Raw genomic sequence first — 6,287 nt, 5'->3', positions numbered from 1 at the left:
CTCTTTTGTTTCACTGTGTTTTATTTGTCTGTACTATACTCTTTACACCACATGATTAGTTTGAGAAGGGTTGAGTAGCTGTACCCCGAGATGGGAAACTATATAAGCATCTGTCAGCTCTCTTCACCTCATTGCAAGGTTTTTAATTTGGCATGGATGCTAATCCCTATTATCCCTGCACTCTAGTAGGTCAGCGATGACAGGCAAACACGACCATGGAGTGCGGAGTCACACTGCTCAGTAATCTCATTATTATGGTCAATATAAGACCCCCTCCTCTGCCAGCACATCCCAGTGTCCACTGTCACTGGGAAGGTCATGTAGGGGACATGATAATATGGCCTTGTACAGTAAGCTCTCATTACTAAGCACTCTCATGGCCACACAGAGATCACACCCTTGTCGGATGGCGTTCATAAAACGCTGTTGTCACACTTTGTACTTCTGCTCTCTGTCCTGTATGGTCTATGGAAACTATAGGGTGCTTTCAGTGGAGGTGAATATGCCCTATTTCTGTTGTCATCCCTGTAAAACGATGAGAAAATGTTTCCTGTTCTACAGCGATGTTGGTGTGGAGCTCTGTCTGGATCCTCTGGCCCCTCTGCCTGTTAGTGGCTGTGAGGATGTGCTGTGACTGGGATTGTGTTAATGGAAATCGAAATGATCAGCCAGCCCTCCTGCCACGCCTTGTCTGTCTCCTACCAGAGACAGGGCGGAAGGCTGGCTGGCTGGCTAGTGGCTACTTGCTAACACTCTTTGCCAAGGTTAGCCATGACTCATAGGAACCAATCTATCGTTCCCAGACAGCATTTATTGCCACAGAGTTAACCCCTCATGTTATTGCCCTTGTGAGGAGATGGGGAATGGCTGATAATGCTGTGGCTGAGGATGGAAAGGAAGGTACTGTAATCATGGCTCATTAGAAGGTGTATACAATGCTGAGACATATTGGAAATCAATCTAAAGTATTTAACCCTTGAAATATTTTAAGCCTGCTGACATGTAAAGTGGCAGGATTGCTCTGTCGTTTGGAGGGGGTGAGGTCAGGGAGAAACAACAAAACCTGGTTTGAAGAAAGCATTAACAGAAGCGGTTTCCAATTAAACTGAGACTTGTACACTGTTTTGTGAAAGAATACTGAATAGGGTAGCCGAATCTCAGCTGCACCATGTGGTAGGGCTCATTAGAGACCCATTGTCGTCTGATTGGCAAGTCTGAGTGAAATAACGTTCTCACACTGAATCCTGTCCATGCAAATCTCCTTCTGGCATGTTTAACAGTAGACCCTCATCATTCACTGATGACCAGTACAGTTCTAATCCACAGGTACAGTACACACTATCCTGTGCAATGTCCAGTATCTGTGAGGTGGGCAGCTATAGTATATATGTCCATCTGAAGTAACTATCAGACTGGACAGAGCAGAACTGTCCGTTAGCAACCCTGCTTTACCCCAGTGCTGCCTGGTACTGTGGTCTGGACACACACAGGAACACTGCCTCCCATTCATCCTGTTTCAAAGAAGGGTAGAAGAAAAGAAGAAGAAAGGGAGAGAAAGGGGAAGCAGGCCTGTGGTAACATCTGTTCTTCCTACTATACCCCTCTCATGTGATGCTGGGGATGATGTCATAGTCTGGTCCATTCAGTGTGTGCCAGGATGGTATTCAACAGCCCGCTGCTCATTTACCCGTCGCTCAAAGCAGGGATTGTTCTCCCGGCCCCCTGCAAGACAATGGCTGGCTTATTGTGCCAGAGCATTCCATTAAAAACCAAAGCATTTAATTAAAAAACAGCGTATTTGATTGAACCGAGAAAAGTGTTGTTTTAGCAGTTCAAAACCAGACAGTGGCACTAGCAACGATCGTTCATCACTGCTCTGTCTGTTTACTCAGCCTCACTCTCTCCATCACTGAAACGGATTTTAGCTACAGTTTTCTTCCTCACAGCCAACATTTCCTCTCATCCCTCATCCTGGTGAGAGGTGGCAGCAAACTACGCCCCAGTCAGGAGGGGCTGCTCTAAGCGCTACAAACCCCTCATTGTCCCTCTCTGTCCAGACCTCCTTTCTCATGCAGAGGCACATTATTCAGGCTTCAGTCTCCACTACTGCATTACATCATCCCCAAATTCAGAGGGGTTTTGGGGAGGAGGAGGAGGTCCCCCTGGGAGAGGTTCTCATGAGGCTCAAGCCCCCCTCTGTTCCTCTGTTCCCGGTCTAGCATTTGCCTGGGCATCACTCGCGGTTGTTGATGTATACTAATAGCTAAGATGACAGTTAAATGTTCTTCTAGATCTTCATGATATTTGATTGGCTTTGAAACAGAAATAAAACGTCATATTCCTCAATAAATGTTTTTTTATTGGTGATCACCACACTTTTCCCTTTTACAATAAATTGGCTGAAGTTAAATTTTTTCCTACATGTTTTAAAGAGATATACAGAAGAGTATTGCACTTAAAACAAATGAGTCATGAAGCTTGCTAAACAAGGAAAACGATCACAATGCTTTCATTACAGCACATCCAAGTTACATGTGCCTTCTCCATTCCCATCCACAGTTAAATATACATCTTTTAAAATAGCATGTTTATTATGTTTTTTACTATTACATACAGGATTAGAACTAAGAAGGTCACATGCATGTCAAGCAGGGCTCACTGGAATGGTGTACAGTATGATGACTTCGGGAATCAGTTTGTTTTATGAAATTGAAACCTTTTTTAACACAGCACACCAGTGTAACTGGGCTTTGTTCTGTTTGAATCTTTCTTTAAAAAAAATCAAATGTTTGAATAAAATAAATCTTCAGGATATAAAATGTATTGACGGAGTGATCTGAATCACGACGTCTGGCAGTCTGGTTTCTGAATTTCTGCGTGCAGAATGGAGATTTAGCCTAATGGTGAAGTCAGTAACAGTTAACAGTTTAGTATAGTGTACTAATATAAGGACTAGACACCTCTCCAGTACAGCAGCAAGTTTGAACTCCAAAGGAAACATCTGCCCACATGTTTAGAAGCAGGCCGTTCTGCTTATGAATCCCATTCTGTCAAAGCCAACTTTAGGCTCTTTGACAGTTCCTTTAATCCTTGTCAATATCCCTTTAATCGCTCCATTGGTTGGAAAATCCATGCGGCATGTTGAAAACACAAATACACCTTTCTTCCCTCTTACGTGCAGAGTTCCCATTCCAAATGACATTATTAGATAAGCATAACATCATCCTCTGCAGCCACAGCTATAATCTCTGTACTGAAAACTCCTGTGTCAGCCTCTGAGATTGAGAAAATGATCAAATCCTACACTTAATTATGGTACATGGCTCTTAGCAACAAGCAAAGCTTTACCACTGTATCACACTTAAGGTGAGAACAAAGAAACTAAGAAAGAGCTTGGAGCAGAAATATGTTGGATAAGTAACCAAGGCAACCAAGAGATCAATGTTCTCTGATGAGAACGTAAAGGTAATGTGCTACTTCACATTCTTTATGGAAACACACAAGCAGAATCACCGCAACACTCCTAGTGGAACGGAGAAGTTCATTTTATCCAATCAACAACAAAGAGATACACTTTAGCATTAAAAGGCATATTTTACTTGAAGCTTTAGCTTTTTTTCTATGCTATTATTTACATGCATGTGCCATAATATGCAGGAACACAGAGCAGAATATTCTAATTTGATGCCACAAATGTCTTAAATTCTCAGACAAGGCCTGTTGGTCTTGGATTAAGTTCATGCTATGCTGAGATAGCATGACTCATCTCTTACTAAGTCAATTACATGATGCAGAAAAATAAAGAAACATCACCAAACTTAACCAAAATAACCAAACTTCACACACATTACTGTGTAAATCACTGTTGGAAACCATATCGAATAGAACACTAAAATAAAATGTCAGGTGTTCTTCTCTAAAACATAACCGACATAAATGTAAAAGCAATATAACATTTGTTAGAGAATTTAAAAAAAACATCTCAAGACATTAAGTCGAGGTGATTGTGTTGGAACTAAAACATCATGGTTCCAGAATTTCCCTTCATAACAATGCCAAGAGACAACTCAGAACACCTCTCTCTTTTCAGGATTAAACTAAATACAAGCACACGAAAAACAATAATATACAATAATACATCATGCCTGCGTGCATCATCATCATTTGAATAAACCATTTCCTATTTATTAAGTTACTCAACTACAGAAATCAGTTATCATAGGATTAAGTATTTTTAGTAAGTAGGCCAAGAAGTTGTTTAGGATAGTGTGCTATTTGTGCTTCTTGTTAAATATCATATTTAGGGAATTTAAGATCCTGTGATTGAAATACTGAACTGACTGTTAAAAGTGCCATCGTAGTATGCTTGGTCTGTGCAAATAGTATTTTTGGACCTTTGCTTTTAATGTACTCATAATCGTCATACTAACATGCACAACCGTGGAAACCTGCCCACCTATACTACACCAGAGTCACTACCCCACAGAGTCACTACCCATAGAGTCACTACCCCACAGAGTCACGACCCCATAGAGTCACGACCCCATAGAGTCACTACCCCACAGAGTCACGACCCCATAGAGTCACTACCCCACAGAGTCGCGACCCCATAGAGTCACTACCCCACAGAGTCACGACCCCATAGAGTCACGACCCCATAGAGTCACTACCCCACAGAGTCGCGACCCCATAGAGTCACTACCCCACAGAGTCACGACCCCATAGAGTCACGACCCCATAGAGTCACTACCCCACAGAGTCACGACCCCATAGAGTCACTACCCCACAGAGTCGCGACCCCATAGAGTCACTACCCCACAGAGTCACTACCCCATAGAGTCACTACCCCACAGAGTCACTACCCCATAGAGTCACGACCCCATAGAGTCACGACCCCATAGAGTCACTACCCCATAGAGTCACGACCACATAGAGTCACGACCACATAGAGTCACGACCCCATAGAGTCACTACCCCACAGAGTCACTACCCCATAGAGTCACTACCCCACAGAGTCACTACATGGTGGGACTCTGCCATTACAGATTCACACCTACATTTCACACACATAGACATTTCCTCCTCAGGACAGAAAGGCACATGTGGGTGACAGTCTAACCTCCAAACAGGCTGAACCACTATGGTCATCAAAGCATTAAGATGCACAGCACACACCTTTCTCTCTGTCTGATCTTTCACCCAATCAGCAAGTCGGACATCCTCTCGTGGTTTACAGGTCACGACTTCACGACCGCACGTTCCTGTCACTCTGGTTGTCACTGGAACACACCCTCCCATCTTTCTGAGCGCGTTCAGGATCATACACACAACGTTAAAGGGTCATGTCACGGACAACAGAACATTATCAGAAGAAAATCAGATAATTACAGTAAAACTACATCTGCGTCCCCTGTTGGAGAGTATTATTAGTAGGAAAATAGAGAACTAGTACCGTCTCTTCTGGTGTACAGCTCTTAGCCCTACAGTGAAAGACCATACCATGGGATTACTTACAATGTTTGTAATTATAGAAGGGCTCTATCTTTCCCTTATGCCCAATAAAAGTTCACTGGCATAATGCAGAGTTCAGCTCTCAGAATCAACAAATTGGCAGTTGACTTCTTTGCTTCAGTAAAACACAAGGAATTGTACAAACGCCACTGGGTGGACATAACCAGTTACACTACACTGCAAAATGACTCCTACGACAACGGAAACAACCAGAGAGCACCAACCTGTAGGACTAGTGGTCGGAAATATTTAGCGATTAAGAAATGCACTGCAATTGATTCTCACCTTGCGATAAACATGGCAAACACAGGTTACACTTCAACAACCTTTGTGTGTGAGGACTTGTCCACACCCCCTATACTACAGCAAATATATTGAAAATACATTTAGAAGACCCTTGGAGAAATCTACTTGGAACATCATCTAAGTCACTGTGTCATCATTAGGCACATACGTTGTAAGTAACATCAGGACTAGCATTAGCTGAAAGGGTGACACATGGGTAAGGTGAAGATAAAACCGGAATGTTACCACAGATAGCTTGTGTGCCATAGAGATCTAAAACACATGAAATGTTTACATCTGACATGAGCTATAAAGTTACAAATGAGAGGGGAATGCTTGTTTTAGGTTCGAGGAGCCAATTACAGAGATAAAGTAACTGTTGCCATCCCGGTCTCAGAGACAGATGCAGTGTGAAACAGAAAGGCCTTATCCTGCCTTCCTCAATACAGACCAATATGTTCACTAGATGAAGAAGAGGACCTACTAGTCAT

Source organism: Hypomesus nipponensis, chromosome 19 (genome assembly GCF_054491055.1).
Source record: "Hypomesus nipponensis isolate SF chromosome 19, ASM5449105v1, whole genome shotgun sequence".
Classification (NCBI taxonomy): domain Eukaryota; kingdom Metazoa; phylum Chordata; class Actinopteri; order Osmeriformes; family Osmeridae; genus Hypomesus; species Hypomesus nipponensis.
This window is presented reverse-complemented; position numbering follows the sequence as displayed.